We start from the raw sequence: 25,114 nt of genomic DNA, 5'->3' as shown, positions 1-25,114 counted from the left end.
CAGGAAATAGTGTAAGTCATGAGGATCCCACGTATCACATATCCCAACTCATATTCTGCACTGGCAACTCCCACAATTCCCTCCATATGAACTGTGGTCTCAAGCATCCAGGTGGCCTTCGGGAATTGCTGTCCTCACCTACCATGGGTCATGTAATCTACTAAGGAGAAAAAACATATTTTTTCTTTCCCATCGATCTCACTGCTGATGCAGCTGCACTGGGGAAAAATAAAGCAAACCAACTCCCACCCCAAAAAACACTGAGAAACCTATGTGGTGACACCAGCCAAAGCAGCAAGATGAGTACCAACGCTGCCCTCAGACTCTCCCGGGACCTTTGTATCATTCCTCACTTCAGGATACAGTTAAATGTTACGCAGCTTTCCATATTATCTGATGTAGAATATAGTGTCCATGCTACAGTTTTTGATATCTGCATTACCAGCAAGCATGAAAACAACCTTGTTATATACATCCATTTTATTTCATGCATAGAGAAGAACAAAACTAGACAGTGAAAGTTGTTCATTTTTTAAATTTTTGAGATGTTGATTCTCATTTTTTTAAGTATAATCCTTCATTGTTTGAGATGCAAAGCACTGCAAACCAATGTTCTGTCTAGGTCTGGGTCTGTGTAAACCAGGCTATTTACACACACAGACAGAGCCAATCTCCAGAATACTAGCCTGGACCACAATAAGATAACTACATTGTTATCTTAATTTCTATAAAATATACAATCAAAGTTGGGTATAATGGGCATAATGGTGAGCCTGGATCTCATAACATGGTACTGAAACCGTCTCATAACTGCTACTGTGAAGGCTTTGTCTGTATAATTGGTCTGTTTATCTTGCCTGTCCTAGGGTAAATGCAATTCACATGCCAAATTTGTGCCAGCTGACACTAGAGCTAGACAAGCATCAAGAATTTCAGATCTCTTCAACCTGACATTGAACATTTTTCACAATCAAAAGCCCCATCACTGCTTTCATGTATCAGAGTGGTGCAAAACAAAGCAAATGGTTATCAGGGCCCCGCAGTACAGATAGATAGCCTCAGTAGAGATCTATGAGCTCCTCCTCCTCCCTGCTGCCTGTCTTACCTAAGGAGGAGGAACACAGAGCATGACCTACCCAGTTCTTCTCACTGTCCAGACAGACCATGATGGGAGAACAAATTGTAAATAAATTTTTTTCATGCTTAAAACCACAGAAGTCAGAAAGAAGCAGGTCAACGGCATAGAAACAGTACCACCCATGACCCATATCCCTCTTATGCTATCTATTCCATATGTGCACAGCTACTACTGGGGCTTTCTGAGGTGACAGAAAGTTCCATGCTGGTGCACCATCCCTGCAGAAGGCAAGAAAAATTCAGGCTCTAAAATTGTCAGATCCTACTTCCTCTCCAGCATTTAAAATGAAACAATTTTTTGCTCTCCGAGTCCTTGTAAACAAGTTTTATAGCGCTTTCAACTTAAATCTATCGTGTATTGCTGGAGAACTGCAAGCGTTTAGGATTTAAACGCTTTTCTCAGAGTATCGGACTGAAAGAACGAATAAAGGCTTTACCTCTAACAGCTTTCATAACTCGCAAAACAAAGTTCGAGCATTTATTAGCATGAGTACGTGGTGAACAAATTGTTTGCTCAAATAATAAAAGCTCGAATGAAAATAACTGACAAGTTTTGAAAGTTCTCTGCTGCATCTGTCTTTAGATCTATTTCCTCTTCCATAATTACAAACACCAGAGGCACAGACCTATCTCTTTTCATGTCTGCACTAAGTGCCTGATCCAAAGTCCTCTGCCATCTTAACTTCAGCAAGCTTTGGATTAGACCATAAATAAATAGCAAGATACAGAGAAGATTTGGGCAAAGCATTTGGAAGCTTTGAACTGTGTTACTCTGAACTTTGAGGAAAGCTGTGCTATAACGTACAATAATCCTTTCTGCTATTACCAGGCTACTTCTTCCACCCTTCTTACAAGGCTACTACACGTATACAGGTATGGGATCGCCTCCAGAGACACATACCCAGGAAACCCACTGCCAAGGAAGGTGGTTTGCAGAGGGTTTTGAGGGCTCTGCAGGAAGAATCAGTTAGCAAATATTTTCCAGCCAAACCCCAGGAACCCATTCATTGACTTTGGTTTTTAGAGCATGCAAATCTGGACAGAATCCATTCTGTTGAGTATTGCTTTCAGAACTCCTCATTTTTGCTTTTACGTATATAGCTAGAATTTGAAAACCTAATGAACTCCGAAACCAAATCTTGGAAAAATTTGGGCAACATTTGGAAGCAAATTATATTTCCCTTAGTTAGTCCTCTGCACACTAAATGGGGCTACCAAATCCACAGGGCTGCTGAACTGGCAATTTGTGTCCATTTGCTGCAACTCTACAGAGAGTGAAACAAGGAAAGCATCAAGGGCACAAACCCAGCTGCACATAAATCAATGGGAAAACTCCTGCTGACTTCGAGTCCGGACTGGGAGGACGTTCTGGGAAGAGCTTTACAGTCTCATTTACTGGCAAAGGGTTTTGTTTCATGCCAGAAGCAGGAACATACTTAGTGTGACACCTAGTGTTGGCACCAAATATGTTACATACGGATCTATCAAAGGCAGCACTGCAAGGACACAGCAAAGTCAACCACAGCGCAAGCTCAAGTAACAAGAATTACGGCTGTTGTGTTTGCATATTTTTAATTCCTCATGAAACAAATTCAAAAGGGATGTAGTGATAATACAAGGACACTGATGTGACTTTCAAGTTATTAAATTCTCTTCAACATCAAGTTAGGAGTACCTCAAGGAAGGTGTGGGAAAATGTTTCCGAATCATTTTTCAAGTCAGCAATTCAGGAACGTAATTAATTCTAAATAGTAATTACAATTGATTATTAATCAAGGTCTGGCACTTCTAGCTCTCCATATACTATAAATATGATTTGTTTCCATAATTATGCTGACAGGTTGCACTTTTACTTCACTCTCTCTGCTTGATCTTGAAGTTCCTCTGCTTTACTGATGTTCAAACTCAGAGAACAGCACTATCTGAAAGTGAACTTCATCACTGCTCATGTTTTACGACCAGCAATGACCAAATTTCCGTTAGTGCAAGCCAAATGCAAGAAGTACAAAGTGCATGACAACTTTTCTGCAAACTTATTTTGAACGAGCACAGTGACATCCACTGCCACCTCCTGGAAATGCCTCTGAGCTATTCGCTCTGGTGACTGAAGAGCACTGTCTGATGTCAGTTCTTCTGACAGAAGAACTTCTTCCGTTAATAAAATTTCTGTTGATAAAGGTAGCTTTATACAGTCTCATTGCTGTGATTTTATTGATACGAGCATTTAACTTACGAAGAAATAGCTAGACCTTAACAAAAACAGCAACCTTGTGCAATACTGCTACAAGCATCATACAAGGGAAAGATGCAAAAGATACCGTCAAGTCTGTAAGTTACCTATATATATACAAACAAACACAGTAATACTTCTGTGTTTGTTTGATTTATTTTTAGCTGGCTCGTTGTCCAGCCCTTATTGCCTGATTAACAGGCTAATTTCTTGTAGGGATCATTATTTAAAGAAGGAGGAATACATTCAAGGAAGCCATTCTAGACACAGAAGTCAAAACCATTATTAAATCATCCAAGTGCAAAGGACACAAAATCTATCTGCTCAGTATTTGGTAGTGATGATATTAAAAATGATAAGAGGAAAAGAAAATATTTTGCCATGAAAGTGCTTGAAGTTCATCTCCCTTGCACTGAGCTAAACATATCTCAACACAAAGATCTTCCTCCATGGGTGTGCCTTCCCATAACTAAGAAGGAAGAAAAGAAAAATTAAGACCAAAATTGTCCACACCATTCACTGCTGTCAGCCTCTGGGGAGTTCACCAAAATGATAAAAGAGCCAAGGAATCTATCACTTCTCAGTGATATGCAATTATTATGTGTATTATGCAGTGTTATGCAATGATTGAATTTGATGGTCTTATGGGTCTTCTCCAATCTAAATGACTTCATGACTCTTGGAGTCTAAGCTGTGATGGCAGCACCTCTCAGGAGTATTATTTCCAAGGGCTGGAGAGAACACAGGTTCTAGGAGGGTGTTGTGTAGCTTCACAAATAATGCTTATCTCCCAGTACTGACATAGCATCCCAATGCTATGTCAAGGTGTGGGTATGAACTTCCACCTCCTTCAGGGATTCCTCAGTACTTCAATATTAAGCAGGTCAGGAAGCCTGTAAAGCAGAAGCATGAAGAAATTTCTTTTTTAATCTCTGCTACCAACAGGTATTACTTCAGAAGGACATGATTCTAGCCAAAAAGCTTTATGTAGCCATAAAAGAACTACATATATTCAGACGTGGAAATAGAATTTTCCAAAGCTATTTTGGATGGTTGTGCTTTTGAGAAAGGCAGGACAAGTCCATATCCAAAAAGCACTTTGTGAATGTTAACAACATAAATTAGCGATTTGTGCTTAGATCTGAAAATATTTTTGCTAGGTCTAAACTTATGTTTGTAAGTGAGCTGCTCAGCAGGAATTAATTACATCAATTTACTAGGGAACTTCTGGTTATCAATAAGGTGTCTGCTTCCTATTTGCAACATATTTAATGCCCACTGTGTGGGCAGTATGGAACACATTTACTCTTTAATTGTGGTTATGACAGATTTATTCTGCTGCATCAGTGAGTAAGCAGTCATCTGTTACCTTTATGAATTTGATAGATTTCTATTGCCAATAATAAAATCACAGAGGAAGGGGGAAAAAAAAAGAATTGCAAAAGAGTTTGGTTTATTCTACTATAAATTTGTTATGAACATTATGAAAGCTAAATTAATTCCGACTTGAAGATTTTCTTTAACTATTTCAGTAGATGTCTTTCAAATAAAAAGTACAGCAGATGAAGTTCTGGAGTGCTTGGATACAAACCTAAAGCCCCCAGACAAAAAAAACTCAGTTTTTTTCTTCAAAAACCACTTCACAAGAGACAATAGTTTAACACAAAAAAACTTATTTTAAGAGGAGTTATTCTTGGGGAAAATAAGGAGATTCTCAAAAGAAGGGACCAAGGGAAATATCAAGTGTCGGGGATGAGAAGGAAGAACTTATTTAGCAAGTGTACATCCACTGGTAATGAGGAACTACGAATACTGCCCAGGATATACAATGATACACATTATAGCCCTTCTTCATGAAGTCAATCTAATACAAGTTGATACACCTTTTTAATTTGTCAGCCTTGTTCATTAAAATCAATGTCATTGCTCTAACTGTGTAAAGATGCTGTATCAGGTCCCTAAATCAAATGCTCAGCTTTAAGAGTATATTTGCATCTCATTGCTTAAGTGTTATTTGGGGATGTGTGGGTAGAGGAGTTCATTTATAAACATGATATTTTTTCCTGACAATATTTATTGATGTCAGGAAGAATGGAATATATATTTGACTTTTTCATATGGGAACTTTAATGAAGTGCTTATGCAAAAACACTTCTGAACTTTTCAACTTTTTCTAATATTTTCATCATTTCTCTCCCCCACTCATCATCAGTGGTTTTGTTCCTTCCCAAACTATATTTTTTCAGTTAATTTACTTGACTTTAAATAAGAACAGTTACTCAGTTCTGCGTTATAAATTGGCATCAGTTTCAAAACGTAGTGATTGCTTTCCAAAAAGTTTAAGACATAACTGTCAGGAGCAGAAAATTATAAGGCAGAGCTGAGAACAGAACCCTTGTCCAGATCATTACAGAAAACGTGCTGCAAGGGAGGCTGAATGTCATAAGCTCTGGTGTATGTTTCTTAATAAAAACTTATTGTTAATCTCAAAGTGTTGTACTATATTAGCATAGCTGCGATGCACTCATACTTCCCCTTTGTGATACCAGGACACTGTCATCATTCATGATCCTCCACACTATCCTGGTGAAATTTTGCATTTGTGAAATGTTTCTCTGTTCCTACAGCTTCCTTCTTTCTCAGCATCAGAAAAATTCTTTCCTACAAAGGCTGCTCCAGTTGTAATGCCTCCTTTTTTATTATATAAGCCCACAACATTGGAGGTGGATATGGGTCATATGGCAGTAAAGGCTGAACCTTCCCACCAATATTCCATTACATTTTGTTGCTGTGTGACAGATGGCAGAAGAGGGACATTCTGACAAAATGGCATCTGACAAGGAAGTGCGTATGAAGCAAAGGTGTGTCACTGAACTCCACCATGTGGAAAAAATAGCATCCATTGACATTCACTGACACTGGCTGAATATTCACGGAGACCAAACAGCGGAGGTGAACACAGTGAGGCAGTGGGTGGTATGTTTCATCAGTGGTGACAGCAGGTCACCTCCGCTGGTGCAAATTATTATGAGTACACCATGCAGGCTCTTGTTTATCACTGGCAAAAAATGCCTAGCTAATGGTGGTGACTCTGTTGAAAAATAGCGTTTTGTAGCTGAGAATTTGCTCTATCAAATGGTATTATTGTGCTCTTTGTGCCTGTTCTAGTTTCCATGGAAATATACAGAAGGCCTTACTTTTGGAGTGACCTACATAGAAACTTTGTAAAGCCCTAAGATTTGAAGGATCTGTTAAAGTAGAAATGAGCATTCTTTAATTTATTGTTTCCTCAGACACATGGAAGTTCCTTACCACTATCCCACAAGTGATTGAGTAACAAATAGTTCAACAGAGAAACCTCAAAAAGCTTCCAGATGTCACATTTCATAGTGGGGTCCCTTGTTGGATATTACAGTACATCTGGGTTGACACAGTGGTTGTTAGGCAGTAACATCATTGTAGTCTACACATGCTTGATGAGTCAAATGCTGGTTTTGTTTGCATTACTGAAACTATGAAACTACCCAACTCCCCCGCAGTATGGATCTGTACTGCCCCACTCCAGTCATAATTCCAAGACAACGTGCCTTGTGCTCCTGCATTACTCTATAGGTGGTTGTGTTTGCTCTGCTCACCAAAACACCTTCCAGCCTTTGCTGGGTGGCCAGTCAATGAATGCTCCTCAGCACATTTTCCTCTCCATCATTTCTACAGTGTCTTACTTTGCAGGAAGGATGAACAAGTCCCTTAGGGCTTTCAGAGAAGGTCATGTAACAGCCATAGTGGGAAAGAGATTGTCCCCACACCTCACGGGTTTGTGAAAGGACTGCTCACTGTTTGGCCCACTGATGGTCACTTCGGATTTTCAAGCTCTGATTGAACATACCACTTTTGCCCCACTTTCATCTATCACAGATCAGAATATGTATGTCTCCTAATATTATATCAGAAGCATGGGAAAGGAGAATCTTCCACAAACTTGTGTCAAGGCCGGAGCCAGCGACCTGTCCTTTACAGAAATAATCACTCATGAAAGCACAATTAAGTGGATGTTGATCGAGAATTCGCTTAAGCTAATGGCGCGATCGGACATTAGTGTGACTAATGGCAATGAGTCCTTTTGATGAATTTGGTGGCAACAGTTCTCCATCTGCTTTGGCTCTGCAGAAACCAGTCAGGCGGCTGAGAATATCTTTTCCGATCTTTCTGGAATTAACTTACATTGAATTAAATAACAAAGGAAAATTATGTTTCTGAATCTACTGGCAGAGGCCAATACTAGGGTATTAAGGTACAATTACAATCACCTTGTCTGTTTAGAAATCAAGTAATTACTCTCAAACTTCTAAAAACTTACACTTAACATTTGCAAAAAAGGCCTGATACGTCAATCCTCATTCAGAAAAGGGCCATAATAACATAAAAGTTGTGTCATGAACATATCATCTGACAAAGAACTATTCCCAAAACACCTCTGCAATTACTAACAATATAAACATTACATTTAAATGTAATAAAAATCTGAAATGCCATTATATGATAACGCAATTATATTTGATTTCTACTGTGCTCCTGATCATCTTCTATCAAAGGATTTTGAACCACAACTACCTACTGCATTTCACTGTTCTGAAGTTTCACTCAGTGTTGTATCTAGTAAGCAGAAAACTCTAGAGTTACCCCATATTTTATCACACACACACACAAGAGAAAAGGAAAAGGAAAGGAGGAAAACTATAGAATTTAATTCCAGCAGTATTTGGATGGCTGAAGTGGGGGGAATGTCTGTACCTCTCTAAAAACATAGACAGTTGTTTCCTACTTTTCAGTTCTATCTTTTGGGTCAAGCCTAAAACATTTTCCTGTGTTTATTTAGCTGTGTACCTGTAAGGATGCTTCCACCATCAAACTTTCATCTTGAGCTGCCTTCCGCTGAACAGAACCAGCTCCAGGATCTAAAACACACCCTGATACTCTCCAAGATTCCTTCAAGAACAAATAGATAAGGACTCACCTCATTTATATCTACCACCTCACTTTGAAAATGCTGATATTCCTGGGACTGGTAAACAAAAATGGTTTCCTTTCAGAACAGCAAAAAATATATTAACGGAATTCCTCATACTGCAGGATGAAGAATCTGTTCTTCCAAACAGGATTCAGTTCCAAGTGCCTGACTTCTTCAGGTACTTTTTGTACCACATTTAACACAAGACATACTTTACTTGAAACAAAACAAGACAATGAGATATTATTAATTCTACACTTGAGAATAACACAGTAGAAGTCAGGCAGTTTGGAAGGGACAGTGGACATGAGTGTTAGTCCTTGATACTGATTTAAAGGATATTCCCTTTTCAGATATTATTCTGACATACAGAAAAAGCCATCAAGAGGATTTGTTTGATCTCAACTAAGCCAAGCTGAGAGGAGAGGATGGAGATGACTGGAGTCCTGGATTCTTAAGGAGACCCTTTTAATCTTCACTTCAAAGCTAATCAAAACTTTTCATAAATAAGATCAGATCCTGAACTTTCATCAGAGAGAGGGAGAGGTTTATGCTAACCGATGGTGATTTTTATTCTTGCACGTAAAGGAAGAAATCTTCAGTTAGAGCCTTGGGCAGCACCCAAAGAGGGTGAACAGAGGATGCCCAACCTCAGAGGCCTCTGGCAGCAGGTCACAGTGGCCATGTGCTGAAAGATCATTTTTTGCAAAACCATCTCAGATCAGATTCAGAAAGCAACACGTTGAATGCTGTATATCCTTCTATTGATTTTGTATTATTAAATCCTGAAAAATAGCCCAGCTTTGCGTGATATCTAATTTACTTGATTTAGTACATTAATAATTCCATCCCTGAGATGGGAAATGAAAGCCACGGTGATTCCTCACTCTGGAATTAGATGTCTAGGGAGGAATTCATTTATTCAGATTATGTAAATTATTCACGAAGGTTAAAAAGCACTATTTTTAAACTGCTAAACTGCTTCGGCATTTCCACTGATCTGAACTGTTTGTCCCTTGCGGACTATAATTTTAGGGTCCTGACAAGAAGCCAGTAGGAGTCAGTGGAGCCTTCGTGACAGCAAGGTTTGGACTGGGGCCATAACGTGCCTTAAAGGAGACATCTCCTAGTGATGCATGTTGAAATTGGAAGATCAGATGTGTGGTTTGGGACAGTGATGACCAAGTGAGCATTATATTGAGAATATCTGGCATCAGCATTAAAATACAACAGGGGTTATAATATCTAAAACTTTAGAAAGTCTTTTATTCACCAGATCTCTGCAGCACTGGTTTGTCATTACCGAAGATGACAGTCAAGCACCTTGTCATTAAGGCAGTAACATGACTTCCTGACGTGCAGTGTATTTGTTTGTAGGCATATTACAGCTTTAATTTTTAATTTAAATCTGTTGGTTTGTTTAATTGTTTTACATAGCCTGCAAAATCATCTAGTTTGCATTCAGATGAAAAACACTATATTACAATATAAAATAAAAATTACCAAGGAATTAATGACTTTAATTTTGAAACCAACGTTCAGAAACTAAAGCTTCTTTTAAAGAGGTTCCACTTCGAGAAACTAGATTTTTCTTTTTGGTCTCAAATGCAATAGAGTCTTCTGAACAGGGTTCCTTAAATGAATGCTCAGCTCTGCCCTCATGTCATGCTCCACTACTGACCTCTAATGAGCAGTAAGCATATTGCCTGAATTCCTTACCCCTTTATAGAATAATATTAATAGAGAAATATAACGTTAATGGAAATCATGTGGGAATATCATTTCAGAGCAAGCAGGAATGCTTGCAAGAGCCACTGTGCTGGGTTCCTGGATCATTTTTCCTAAGAAACTATTTTTGAAAGGAACATATAATACAGCTGGGAGCTGGTATTTTTTTAATCACTGTGAACTGATGAAACGTCAGTGATACCAGCAGATTAAAGTTAAACTTGCAGACACAGGACATGACGCTCAAAGACGGGAGTGCAAACTTCATATGAGCACAGTGAAACATGGGTGTCTGGGAGAAGCAGCTTTGTAGTACAATACAAAAATAGCTCACTATTGAAATAGTCTCAGACATACAGCACTTGGTATGTGCCTGACTGGTCAGAGATTTTGCTCCTGAAATACTGCATACTGTGTCAAGCACACTACATTAAAATATATTACATTTTCGAAGTATTACTTTTTAAGTAGATTTCAGAAGACTAATGCATTTTCAGCTGTAATATTCAATTATTTTAAATGCGTGTACTAATTTTTTTTAGCTGTTTATCCCTTCCCCTAGTTCATAGCAGTTATTACTGTGTAATTTAGCATTCTTGTAGCAGTGTTTAGATAAACAGCTCTAATAACTGCAGCCCTTCCATCTACAACCAGTCTGTTAAGGGTGCTTTATTTTTCAAATATGCAAATATTTCACAATATTGATAAATGAGGCTAAGTATAAAGCAGAAATGTTTTCATGTTCAAACAACACTCAGTAACCAACAGTGTTATTACATTGTGAGCATCTCCCCAGGGCTCCCACATCCTTTCACCCAAGGTGCCGGGAGCTGGGAGAATTTCACCAGACCTTGTAGAATCAGTCTGACAGAAAATGTCTATTTTTCATGACCGAGCAATTCAATTCCCAGGAAAACTACGGCATAGCTGAAAATTACCACAGGCTATTTCCTAAACCGCTGGCTTCATCTGCGATAATAATGACATTCTTAGGACCAAAATAAAATAAAATAAAATAATAGTCTTAACCATTTCAACTTCTATCAAAAATTCAGTGGAGGACTTAATATCTCCCAAAGCATACAGGCACTACTTAGTAGAGCAAAAAGCCATTTTTAAGATGGATGGGAATACCAATGCCAGGAAAGGGCAGGCTCAGCTGAGCGCTATGAGCTTCCAAAGGAAACATTATGAAATGAGGGTGGAGCTGCACCCCTCCAGAGGAGCACAGCCAGAGGCTCTGGGGGCAAGCAGAACACAGCGCCGGGCCAAATCCAGATGCTGTGCTGAAAGCCATTTCACAACAACTAGTGCAGCACAACTCTGGCTGCCCTTTCCTGAAGTATCGGAGCACCGAGTGGAGAATGCATTCTTAACCTGCAGTGTTCTCATGGGGTCTTCTTTAGGTGGTTTTAAACTTAGGCACAGACTGAGGATAGGTAAAGGTCATGGGAGAAGCAGTTTGCAACTCACAGCACTGGGACAAGGACAAACACCATGATGAAAAGAGCTCTGCCCAGCACAGCACTGAGGACAGACACTGGAAGCATTTCAGCCACATGGAGCATCCACTTCCCTTGCTGCTGCTGCTGCAGCTGCTGCTGGGGAGAGACAGGAAGACTTGGAGATTCTTGTCCGATCCATCCCTGAAATCACTGCTTTCCAATGAAAGCTGCAGTGTTAATCACACTTACTGCATCACCAAAGCCTCACACAACCCCAAATGGTGGGAGGCTCTGACACAACCACTGAACCCGGGCAGGAACAGTCATGGATGTGTTCCTGAAGTCACCTTTGGGAGTCACCAAATCTGCAAGCTGCCTGTGCTCAACAGGAGCTGAAATTGGCAAAGAAAGGCTCACGACTCCCTCCTCCTCAAACTGAATATTATGTCAGGCAAAAATCTCTTTGGAGGAACTTCACGAAGCTTTCTAACATCTACTTTGGAGTGGTTTCGGTAGAAAACAACTGAGATTTGTTTTATAGTTATAGAAAATATAGTTACAGAAATTGTAGTTGTAAATGTGTAACTTTAAAGAATGATTTTTGCCTCTATCTTAGAGGCAACAGTACATTCATTGCAGAAAGCTAGCATCATTGTAATCACTTTCAAACAATTTAATCTCAGGTTTGAAAAATAAACATAACAGAAATGTTTAATATATGCAACATACCTAATAATAAGGATGCAAATGCGATAATAAGTTCTAATGTATGTTTGAAAATAACAACACAGTTCTGCCTTTACTACAAACACCTCTGTATAGAGAAAGATGCAACTCCCATTAAGGTGTTTTGACACTTTTCTAAATAGAACATGAAAAACAAAACCGTTAATTCTCCTTTTGTTTTTAGAGACTGTTCAATAGCAACATAATTTCTTAATGTATTTCTCCAAAGCTCCACATTTTGTCAGCAGGAAGGCCAAGTATTGAGGCCTTCCTCAATACTTGAATGCCACTAGTCCTAATGACATTCATATTAGTTTGAAAAAAAAAGCTCTTGATTAATATTCTTGAGTAAGATACTTTTCCTTTTGCAAGATAAATAACATTTGGAGCTTTCCCTTGTTAAAAAGTAAGCAGTGCTATGTAGGTGTCCTGAGATGTAAACACATACTCAGAAAGAAGTGTGACTTATTTGTTGCCATAGAATCAAAAGATGGACTAACTCCCTAAGCAGTGAATCAGCTCTCAGTGAAAGGGCAGATGACTCAACAATCAGATTACCTACCAACAGTTTTACAGTGGGCTGGCACATCAGACCCTAGAGAGGCAGCAGCGAAACCGTCCACTTTCAGCCTGCAATGGTCTGCAGTCTGTTTCCATTTCTCGGGTATAAAGTCTGTTTGGTTCACATTCTTCCATCTGGTAGTCCCAAAACATTGTCCAAAAGGACAGCCATTAGACAAAACAAATAATTCTGGAAACACTGCTTTAGAAAAGGATTTCAATTGACATTTAGTTAACATTAGTGCAAGAAAACTCTTTGGATCAAACGAAAATTAATCATAAAGACTGACTGAACCCTTCCCATCAACAGCCTCTGGAGGCAAGCAGCTCTACTTATTTAACCTCATCTCAGAGAAAACTCTCTGCTTCTGATCTTTTAAAGCAAGCAGCACAGACCACCAACATTTGGGAAAATAAGTCCAAGTGTTTCCGTAACCTCCAGGAAGTCCAAGAACATTTCCCACGTTTCTGAAAGAGAACTATGGAGATCATTCATAAGTAGAAATTGGAACTAGGCAGTATAACATCTTTAGCAGCCCCAGAAGTCCTCAGGACTGTCTGCTGTGGGTCAGGTTTTGCACAGCAGGAAATGGGCATCTGAGGTTTTGAATCACAGAGTGGAGGTGGCTTGGCCACTCCTACCAAAGCAGCCAGCAATCTGGCCTGACAAAACATGGAACTGTCTCTATTAAAACACACTTTGTCCCCATCACAAGTTCCCTCCCTTGCAAAGGCAGTACTGACAGCCACAACTGGAAAGAAGAGAGCACACCTAACACAAAAGTTCAGTTCAAGTTAATTTATTCATCCAATTATTTTATTTTGCATCCCTTAAAGTAATATTATAGCATAAGGGTTATTTCTTGACAGATAAATTACATAAACATTGATTCTAAAAATTTCATTTCTCACATTAAATTGCACTTATCCAATTACCCATTAAAGCGCTTGTAGTGCAAATGCACATTTCTCACATAGCATTCCAAAGCAATGAACTGGAAAATGATACCTTGCCAAAATGGCACATTCTCACTTCTGATAATAGAGTTGAAAGACAAAAACAAAAGAACAAGAAAAGCAACAAAAAGACCCAACTGGTTCAAACCAGCTTTTATCACAGTTTCAGAATCCAGTAAGGCCTCTTCAATTCAACTTTTTAAAGAACAAAGCAATTTTATTCTTTGTTACACACTAGTAAATCACAAGCCTGAAAAAACTCCACTTATTGTCCAAAGGTTACTAAAGGAGCTCAAAAGAACAGAACAAGCAGAGCTCATCTGGACTCGCTCAAAGTACACTGAAGACAAGCTCTTTGACCACGCTGTGCTGATGGGTGCAGACAGACCTAAACTGGCTCTGACTGTGCTAAACACGATGTGGAGAGAGAACGCTTCATAGGAACCCAAGATCGATGAGCCAGTTCCCAGGCACAGAACAGCAAAACTGCATTAGTGCTGCTCTGCACCCTTGGTATTGTGTGGCAGCAGGAGTCAGAGCTCATAACCTCAGGAACTGTGCTAAGCTCATTTATACACACATTGTTGTCAATGCTGAGTTGCTAAGCCTGAGAAATGTTGAACTCTACTTGTGGACTTGTGGCTGCATCTTTATGCCATTTCCCCATGTGCCAGACCCCCAGAGCCTTCTGGTCAAAACGACCCCCAAAGCTAAGCATCGCCTCAAAAGAACTTAAGCTTTCACTCCTATACAAGCAACAGTTCTGATTAAAACCTTTCTATTCATTCAAAACACGCAACTACGATACTGCCCATCATTGGTAGACTTTCACACACACACACCAAAAAAGAAACATTTTAAATTCAGTGGCTGAGTGTGCAGAGAGAGATAGTGTAGGTATCTATGTACTGATCTGCTATGACAAGCATCTTTCATAGATTTCCCACATTCCCTTGTGTATCTGCTTTACTTTTGCAGATCACTTGCTCTGGTGCCTGGTTACACTGGCAGGCAGCTAGGAACCATTATGATTTACAGCAGCCCTGAGCACTGCCTACAGACTGCTGTTACAGGTCTGAGCAGCCCCAAACTACCCTATTGCTGCAATAATACTCTTCCTGACGCTACTGCTTTGCATGGGTGTTGCAACCACACAACACTTCAGAAAGTCAATCCTAATCCAATACTATGGGAACTGTACATTCTCCGAAACACTACTGTGTTACGATATACACAGCAATGTGTTTGGTACCTTCAATGGGAAAAAACCTCAAGAAGCTCAGAAAAGGTCCATGCCCAAATGATTGCATCAGTGATCACATTACTGCAACATCTGTGCAAGACAGATTGTACAACTTCTCCCAGAAATTCCTTCTTCTAACCCAGTAGCACAACAGCAATTAAAAATGCAAAGAAGACAGTAGGCAAATAAAAGATGCAGCATATAAATGCAGCTAATGTAAGTGTTGGGACGATAAAGAGAAGGTGCAGTCTGCTATGGGTTCTCTTCTAAAAGAAAACTGCTGAAATGCTCACCAAGAATTGTGCTTCTGGACTGAGAAACTAAACCACCTGCCTGCTCCTCCTTAGTCACAAACACTGAGAATCTCTGGGAACACAGATCAACACATTTGCTTAGCAGCAGGATGTTAAGAACACCTCTGGTCACTTTATTTAGGTTGTGGTCAGCCACCCTGTTGGACACAGTCATCTGAAGTGCCCTGAGTGGGCCAGGCTCTGGTCTAAAAGCAGTATGATGACAATTCATCCTCCTGCACCTTTAGAACATACCAGTTTGGATCAGCTGCAGGATCTCTGTACTCCACGGCCAATAAAGTTTCCTCCTCTTCCCAATAACATCTTGCATTAGTTTGACAGGTTAGCATGTTTATTATTCACATTTGCCATGTTTCTGTCTTAGCCAGCCTCTGGAAAAGTAAGAGCTAAAGTATGTAAGGAAATGGTAAGTGAGGAAAAAAGATGCTAAACCACCTTTCTATTAAATGTACACATTGATAAGCCATACACTTAATAAAAAGAGCAAAATCTATTGTTTAACAGAAGTATGGCTGTAGCAGCATTCCTACTTTACTGGGCGACCTTTTAGTTACACAAAAAATTGTGTCCATGTGTTCATGGAGGTGTTATCTCAAGTTGGCCCTTTTTCACATCTTTCAGTCTATCAACATGTGTAGCACACAGTTCTGTTCTGGGATGCTCTAACACAAGCAGTATCTGAGACATGAATTGCCACTGCTGCCTGCTGTGCATTGTGCAGGCATTGCCTCCCTGGGTAAAAGAGCTACACTTAGAATTACCCTTCCAGCAAATCAGCTTGGTATTATCACTGGGCAACTACAATTCATCTTCTTTGTCCTGCTAGGCTGCTGCCACTGATTTGATCTTGTTTGTTTTTTCCAAATAGAAAAATTTCAGCTGGAAGGGACCTTTGGAGGTCATCCTGTCAAACTACAATACCATTCTCAATTCAGAATTCCCAGCCTGTTTACTCTCTAACCCTGAAACGAAGCAAAACATTATTATTTGTCTCTCATTAGTAGAAAATGGTAACTTAGAACATCTAAACCAGAAAAAAAAAAATAGTACTGTGTGGAACTAAAAATAAGTAATACAATAATGTATGCAAATTATATTAGACAGGAGGATGTTTTCCTTTGTCTTTGGTACTGAACAACTAATCCTCTCTCCCTACTATGATGTTTCTCTGTCAATATCACAAGCTTCTTGAAGGCATTTAGAGTCGTCTTTCAGCTTAAAGTTAATGTTCAAAAGGGGAAAAGACCAAAAATAAAGCCAAGTTTTTCCATCTGTACAGAATAATTAAGGTTAGAATTCTCTAGCTGGGGAAAAAAAAGTTACACTTCCATAAAATGAAGAAGTTCCTAATCAAATCAAGCTTCTGTTTTGTGGAATTAGAAGTAATGATTCCCCTTTCAAACTAAAACACACTCTATTTAACAGAGAGGGGTTTGATTTAATTTATAATAACAACATTGCACTTCCTATAGCACGAGAATGCTACACATGGACTGCAAGGTTTTGTGAGGAGCTGGATGATGAGTAGGCAACTCAAAAGCACTCACTGCTGAGCCAGCTTAGGGTAATATGAGCACTCCAGGGTCCCATGTCAGGGCATAACCTGATCACCTACAGAGATTAGAAAGAAATGTTCCCCACATGTAGACTTCAGCAGCTGCCTCTGTGTGTCACAGCTTCTGATGTTTGTTTTTTGGCTTCTTCCTTAAGCAGAAGTTTATCAGCACTTCTAGATTATGTAGACAACAGAGCTGGTTTGGTATACCAAATCCTATTATCTTATCTCACTGTCAGAAGTTTCTCTGGTGTGCTTGAGAAAGAAAACAGTCCTATTACATACTTAAATATGGAGCAGTATTCCAAGGTCATTTTCTGTACATTACATATTCTATTTTCATCACTCACAGATGCTGTAAATGAGCACAACGTACAAATAAAAATGCATAGCTTTACACTTGGGCAAATAAGATTAGCATCATAAATAAAGCTTGTGATATATATCTACATAAACACAAAAGGCTTTCTTAACTATAATTTGCTGTGTATTCCTCTGTTACGTAATTTAATTGAATTTTACTTACTAGATAGCATGACTTAAAAGCCAGCTTACAATGTTGTAGGTATAACTGGTAAACTCTTAAAAGCCACCCACAATACATAAGCAAGATAATAAATCCTCCGTAGACCAAATCAGACAATTCAGTACAAACATGAAGTAAATGTACTTCCCTACTGCTTATAGTTTCTATTTTCCCACTGGCAAACCCTACTTAAATTCCAATTTCTCATGGTCATGGGGGTGAGCAGAAATGCCAGCCTTGCAGTCAGACCAAGTTGCTCATACAGTGCACAGATCTCAGAAAACAGTTCACCTGCTGCTTCATTATCTTATTTCAGTGTTGGGAAACATTCTCAGACAAACCTTAGGACATTTATTTATCTATAGGTCAAAGCAAACACTTCATCATTAATTTAAAAACCTATGAAGATCTAAGAGGAGAAACTTATCAATAGTCTGAAATAGGAAGGAGTGCCAGAACCGACACTGCACACTCCCGGGGTCCTCCCAACAGGGACACTGCTGCTCCTATAACACAACTAGAAGTTGTTGGAAACACACTGTTACTTGTCAGTACCCATACAGCGCTTCTGCAATGGCAAGCTCTCACTCACTGAACAGGCAAATAAAAAGTGGCTGATACGGTTAGGTGTATCAGGACTGATTTTTTTGACAATTTATCTGTATTGGATAGGGATCGGCCAGCCAAGTTTACTGTGAAGTTGGTTGATTCGCTGAAGCCCCATCAGCCAACTTTAGTCTGCTTATTTAGCCGCTATGTAACCATGTTCTGTATCAACAGAAAATCTTGCTAAAACTCAGGCTAGAGGGCTGGGGAAGATTGGAGCAGGAGTCTGGAGTGGGATGGACTGAAGGAAAAAAACAGAGGTGGCAGGAGAGAAACCTGCTTTCATAATAAGTTCCTGATCACTGAAGGCAAGGTTTGAGGTTTGCTATGGTTTAAGAGATCCCTATTTGACTACAAAATCCTGAGATGATGCAAAGCTAGAAGTGGGCAGATCTATCTGCAAGAAGACATTTGAGGCAAGCAAAGGAGTCTGTGGTTTCACTTGGCCACTGTGCAGTTTCTGCCCATGGGTCTGGACAATGATCTTTCAGGTAGAGATAAGACGCAAACAATTTCCCTTCTCTTATAAATAACATTTCAAAAACTTATCTGCCTTCACAGAGGCTGAGATCACCAGCCTTCTTCCCTCGTGGGATCCCTCAGCAAATTTCTGCCAGTGCATTAAGGCCATGCTGCTCTATCCTTTTCTAAAGGGGGCATCATATTCATCCCACTAACTGCAGCAAATAAAATTCCCTAATTCTGCTCTCATTGCCTTTCCTTGCCTACTCTTTCACGTCTTCCTCATCCAGCCCTGCTCCATGCCAAAGTCCAAATATGTTTCCATTAAAAAATTATATCGCTCCAATTGTATGAGCATACACAGTATTAAAGGTTCACAGGCTGTTTTTCTAAATTACCGTTCATGTCATTTTATTACCCAGTCATGAGTAAAACAAACAGGTTCTTGAAATAAGATATCTTCTTTTCAACATTAGACTTAACACTTGACTAGTTCAGTTGATGTTTTGTGAAAGGTGTTGTAGGTTCATATTACCATCTTTCTGCATATCTGCATTTAAATCTCACAGAGCAGTGTAATTGGGTCTTTACAGCATTACCTTCCACCTACTGGTAACAGATAATGGCACAAATTGTACAACGACTTATTAGCTAATATCAGAAAACTAAAGCATGACTTCCCAAATTGAAGTCAGTGGAAAGTTTATATGAACAAGTAACCGAATTTGCATTAAAGAAACAAACAACAAAAACTTCCAGGAAAAAGCATAATAGAAAATGGACATTTTTACACTGAAGGAAGATTTAATGGCAGTTTTCTTGTAAGACTGCACAGGAGAGTACATTCCAAAACAGCTAACACAACTTGAAGACTACAAGCCTATGGCCAGAGACTTCAGAGACATAAAATCAGTAAGGTTTTACCAGTTAGAGTTGGCATGATTCAACTCTTTGTGACCCAATCATAGAGCCATTACAGGAGCTACACTTAGAAATTTCATGTAAGAAGAAGATAATCAACGCCACAGGTCAGATTCTGCCATTAATCCATTGAGTTGTTTCTCATTGGTATTTCTGTAGAAGCTAAGAACGCCACAAACACAAAAGAAGATGGGCTACCCCAAAAAGGAACTCACACCATCAAACAGCATAGAGGGCCAGGTATTGACTAACAAGAATTACTAACAGTGAACAAAAAAACTTTCAGTACAACTGATTCTATGTATCTGTGAAACAGAAGACTTTCCATCAAGGATGATGGTGCACTTCACAGCAGTAAAGTCTCTCTTCATTATCTAAAGGAAACACAGCCATGACCACCACACCTACAAGATACCCAGCTTGTTGAGAGTTATTGCTACTGCTGCCTAGAAGAAGGCATTTGCTTCTATCTGCCAGGTGGAATTGACAGCTGGCAGCTCAACATCCCACAAAGACCAGATAGCCTCTAACAAACACCATCAGACTTCCTGTTCCCACTGTCTCTGGCTCTCATTCCCCACCTCGGTTGTATTTTGGACTCAGCCTTTGCTCCTTCCCTGTTCAGATGGCCTACTACATACAGCTCTAACACTGCTTATATTTCACCACAGCAAATATTAATTACTCACATATTGTCAAAGACATTGCAACCCATTTATTCACAGCTTTTGACAGGGGAAATCGACGTCCTCATAGGAAATATTATAACACAGAATAACATTTTTATTGGAAATAGTTGTCTGCTTCACCTGCTTTTTCTTTGTAACATCAAGCAAAAGTAACCAGACATTTCCATGTCACAGAATTTATTCTTCAGATTACCAAATATATCTTCCTGTCTCTCTCACTGAGGGGACACAAGATTATTACACCCTATGTATAATCCACCGCTGTGCTGAAAGTTCAGTGTTTGCTTGAGTTAGGTTGCATGCAAACAAGAGATAACATACCTACTACTTTAAACAAATGAAGCAATTGCTCTTTCAGTTTGAAAAGCTTAGCCAGAAATTGGGTTTTTCTTGCCAATAAGCACAGCCATGTACAAATTGTATCAGCGCAGTGTAACTTTTTTCATGGAAGTTTCCGAAACTATTACAGTCAAATACACAGAAAAATTAAAACACAAAACAAACAACAAACACAAAGAGACACCCACTCAAAAATCTAAGGAGTACTTAAACAAACAGCAAGACAAGCCACTCTTTGAAGTGTTATGCTCCAGTGGGAGGAAAAGAGATACCTGTGAGAAATTGAAGCCGAGCTCCTGGAAGCATACAGCTGGCAGAAAATGTTTATTGCTGAACATCTAAAAAAATCACAGCTTAAAAAAGAAGTATTCAAATACCTTATTCAAATAACCAGACAGAAAACATACCAAAAAATATTATTATCTCAAATGAGGCACCAACATACAGTGCCAACTCCACTCAGGTCTGTCCATGTTCTATTCATATTATCAGGTTCCAAAGATTAATGGATGAAACACAAGGAATAATTCAACTCTGAAATTCACTTGTGTAATGAATGTAAGGTTGTGGGTTTGTCAAGATCCTATGATTAAGTTACAGTTCTTCAACTGCCATATACATTTCACTGAAAAAGAAACAGGCCTAGAGAAAAATGAAAATAAAAATTACTTAATGAAAATATCAACCTTAAGTTTTATTTTTTCACCTTGCAAATTGAAGGAGTTAGTAGGAGTCCCGGGAAGGCTCGTGCTATCTGATATATCCAACTACCATACTGAGGTTGCATCTTTCTTTTCTTGTGTTTACTTTTGCCCTTGACGCAAGGAAGACTCCAGAGGCCTAGAAAATCCCTTGGCAGTGAATGTCTGTGCTGTAGGATGTGCTGCTGGAATGACTTGCAAAGACATGGGTGTGTGTGAGTTCTGATCAGCTCTGCTTTAGCAAAGCGTGTAATTCTGAAGGGAATACTACTCATCCTATTTACTGCTTTAGTCCAATCGTACAGCCAGACTGAAACTGCCTGCAAGGAACCTGTGAGCAAGTGCTCTGTGCTGAAAAGATCTCTCACAGGGAAAGCTCTACTGTTTCCAGTTTTTACCAACAGTACCTATTGTTCACCTATTTCCTGCAGGTGCTTTCAATTTTTCAATTATTTTAAATACAATTAAGCTTATCTACTTTATTTCTGGAAAGATTAAGTATGTAAAAGCTTCTGAAGGTTGCAGTGCATTTTATATGTTAAATAAACCTGAATGGTATTTATTTATATCTGAAGAAACAAAGTGCATTAGAGAGGACGTAGCTCTTTAATTTGCTAGCAGGTTGACTGATCAGCAAGTATGTACTGGTTGGCTATGCCAGAACATGCCAGCCACAAAGCTCCGTGCTAATCAGACAGCACATGCTATCTGAACATCCCACAGGGATCATCACAGCACTTAGCAGAAGCTGGGAACTACTGAGGCTGAGGTGGGAGACGGATTTGAGAGAGAAAGGAAAGAAATCTTCAGCAAATTAGATATCTTATCTGCTCCTGGAACATACTGTTTTGTTTTCCAGTGTGCCAAATTCAATAGATTAGTATATTAGAAAATGTGAAGGTAAAGCAAAGCAAAGTGGCATTTGGGGTAGGCAGCTATGGATGGTGGCTGTTTATAACTTGATAAGAATACTCTAGATCAATTCTGGAAAGCTGCTCAGTCACTCACAGTAAAGTATGATCCAGTAGGATAACCTATTTAATTAAGTGCACTGCTACTTCTGCTACTATCTGCACATCCTCCAAGATGGATGCCCTAATTTATGAAAAACACTTCTTTCCTTTCTTTAAAAAGACATTAAACAAAAACACACACACACAAAAACCCGCACCAGAGCTTCAGATCAACTTTTCTTTTCCTCTCCCCCTCCCCCCCCCCCCCACAACTGAGATGATCCTTTCAATATCTCTGCTTCTCTACTTTAGCTATAGTCTGTCCAGCAATTAGTAAATGTGATTGTAGGCTAGAAACAAATTCAATGTTTTCAGGTGCTCATTACTAAAACTATTAAGTCTCTGGAAAAAGAAGCAGACAGTACAAAGGCAGTAAACTATCTTCTCCTGTTTGTTATTTTTTTTCTATTGTTTTCAGTAATAGCTACGATAGCACATACTGATAATAATGAACTAAGCTCCATTCTCCTGCTCCCATTGTAATAGGGATTTTATTTGTTATCCAAGATTCTCTAATACTAATGCTGGTTTGTCTTAGTATTTACCCGCAGCCAACCTGTGTTTAGCACTAAGTAACATTTATCAGTTGCTCACAATCCATTTGAAAAGTACTACTTCTAGCCTAAGGCTCTTTCAAGGCCAGTTTATGATGATAATTTTGAAAATATATATCATAGATAATTGTTACAGGCATGCAAAGAAACTTTTGCCCTGTTCTTCTCAGCTTCTTGTACTACAGGAGTGAAATCCACACATTGGTACATACTGATATGACAAAATGCTTTGATTAAATTTCAAGTTCACCTCAAATCTAATCAACAGATGCAAAAACTTGTTCTGAGAAACCTGCTACATTCTCAGCTATATTTATACTCACAGAGAATTTAGATGAATTAGACCAGACAAAATTTGCAGGAAGATTCTCAGAAGCCAAGAAAGACTAATAAATTTCAGAGTGTCAAGCCACAGTGCTGATCCAAAAGTCAAATTCTGTTTTTCTTACTCATTGTGAGGGGCATTGTGAGGGGCAATGCTTTTTTACTGAGAGCAAGAACAGGCTTTTGACCCAGACTTTAAAAAGGCCTACATTTAACCTTACCAAGTTTAAAATAAACTTCGCTTCACCTTTAGTTTTGCTTGAACTAGACATGTTTCACCTGGCTCAACTTCCTATATTTTGGACAATTATTCCTTCCAAACTGCTCGTCAGCAAAGAGCTACATTCCATTTTCTCTGTCACTATTTAGAAAACATTCCAAGTTAAGTAAGAATGTACAAATCTATGAATAGGTAGTTGTCTGCTATAATACAAACAATATTAAATATATATATGTATATAGGAAAATTCCTCCTTGAGAATTACCAACTCAAATAAACCCTCCTTTGCTTACAGGTTTACCTGGTGAAAGATCAGTCAGCATAGTTGTTTATACTTGGGTAACTGAGATACTCTATCGTCCCTTTCCTCTCCATCTCCCCAGAACTTCTGTCTCTGGTTGTCCATAAGAGGTTAGCGAATACTGACAGACAAGTACAGAGAGGTGGATGTTGGTTCTCTCCATTTCTTGTAACTACATTAAAAACCAGAAAGACAATCAGCAGATCACTTGATAAACCAGAAAACAAACACCAAAACTTGTGCATCGCTCTCTTTGATCTAAAAGTCATCTGGCAGAAAAATCAACTGACTAGCAAGGTGCTCAGTTAACTTACCACTTAGGAAAAAATTACCATCTGGCCAATCAAATACCTTAAAATTCTAAATGCCAACTTCTACTATCAAAAATCTTAGACTGTATCAGGGAATTTTTAACATATTTATTTTAACACATCCTGAGAATTTCCTATATTGAGAATTCTCCATCTCTTCATACTGTATTGCATTGTCATAAATTCACTTTTTTCCTCTAGTTGGAAAATTGCCTTTCCCTTAATGATTAATTGAAACTTAACTATTTATGAGAAATGTACACAGTTCAGTGGACAACTCTAACTCGGTTTGAATGGAAAACATCTATATAAAATAGCTCAGGGTCACCAACAGAATAAAGACATGTTATCTAAGCCTTCAATTAATGTCTTTTTACTTTTTTTCATAACGACACATAATGGCCTTGTAGAAGAATAACAGATACCTTTATGATACATTCAGGGATTTTTATAATTTAATAGAAACCACGAATGGAAATAAAGCTATTAATAGAGCACGTGAGTTCAATCAGCAAACCACAGCAGCAAGTTTGGCACAGGTGATGGACAATTTAACATTTTTTTTCTATGAGAAATCTATGAGAAGTGAAAAATGCTGGGCTAACTTCATGTTTGCTTTAAGCAGGTGTCACACTTCTTTTTGATTGTTTGTTTGTGTTTTCCTCCAAATTAATTATGCCTCTTTCATTTAGCATCTCTTCTCCCCACTACAGGCCAGTTGTATATTTCTGCTTCTTTTAGAAGCTAGGAAATCAGAGACAGAATCCTCCTCTTACATAATTATTTCACTGCTGCTTCTACTTATCACCTCAAATGTGCTTCTTTCCATCAAACTGCAGAGTCACTGTTCTATTGAAGGAATTTGGCCTCAAAACAGCTGTGACAGCATTAATGCAGAAGTATTTATGGAAACTAAATGCAAGGTAAAAGCAATAACATAATTTATATTATGCAGAATAATCTTACTTTATCTGTAGTCTCAACCAGCAGTCTGTTAAGGCATTTTGGATTTGAGGTAAATGCAATTCTTGTCAACAGGGAAGGTTTTTTATTTTGTGCTTTAAATAATCCAATTGGAGACTATGACTTGCTGCTACAGCTGCCTTCATTACTTAACTTTGGGTTTTATTCTAATTTTTTTTTCTCTGGCTTTTTCTTTTCTTTTGCAAATCACTTTACCTTTGCTTTATAAACTTCCTCATTGTTACGTTGTTTTAGTGCCTTGGTTTATTTCCTCTGACAA

At 38.8% G+C, this 25,114-nt stretch overlaps 1 protein-coding gene across 1 annotated transcript in view; it reads right to left on the bottom strand.

Annotated features, from left to right (window-relative positions):
- NKAIN3 (Na+/K+ transporting ATPase interacting 3) overlaps positions 1–25,114 on the bottom strand; it is a 381,587-nt gene that overhangs the window by 354,504 nt on the left and 1,969 nt on the right. The gene's annotated exons all lie outside the window — the stretch shown is intronic.

This window comes from Gallus gallus, chromosome 2 (assembly GCF_016699485.2).
Source record: "Gallus gallus isolate bGalGal1 chromosome 2, bGalGal1.mat.broiler.GRCg7b, whole genome shotgun sequence".
Classification (NCBI taxonomy): Eukaryota; Metazoa; Chordata; class Aves; order Galliformes; family Phasianidae; genus Gallus; species Gallus gallus.
This window is presented reverse-complemented; position numbering and strand designations above follow the sequence as displayed.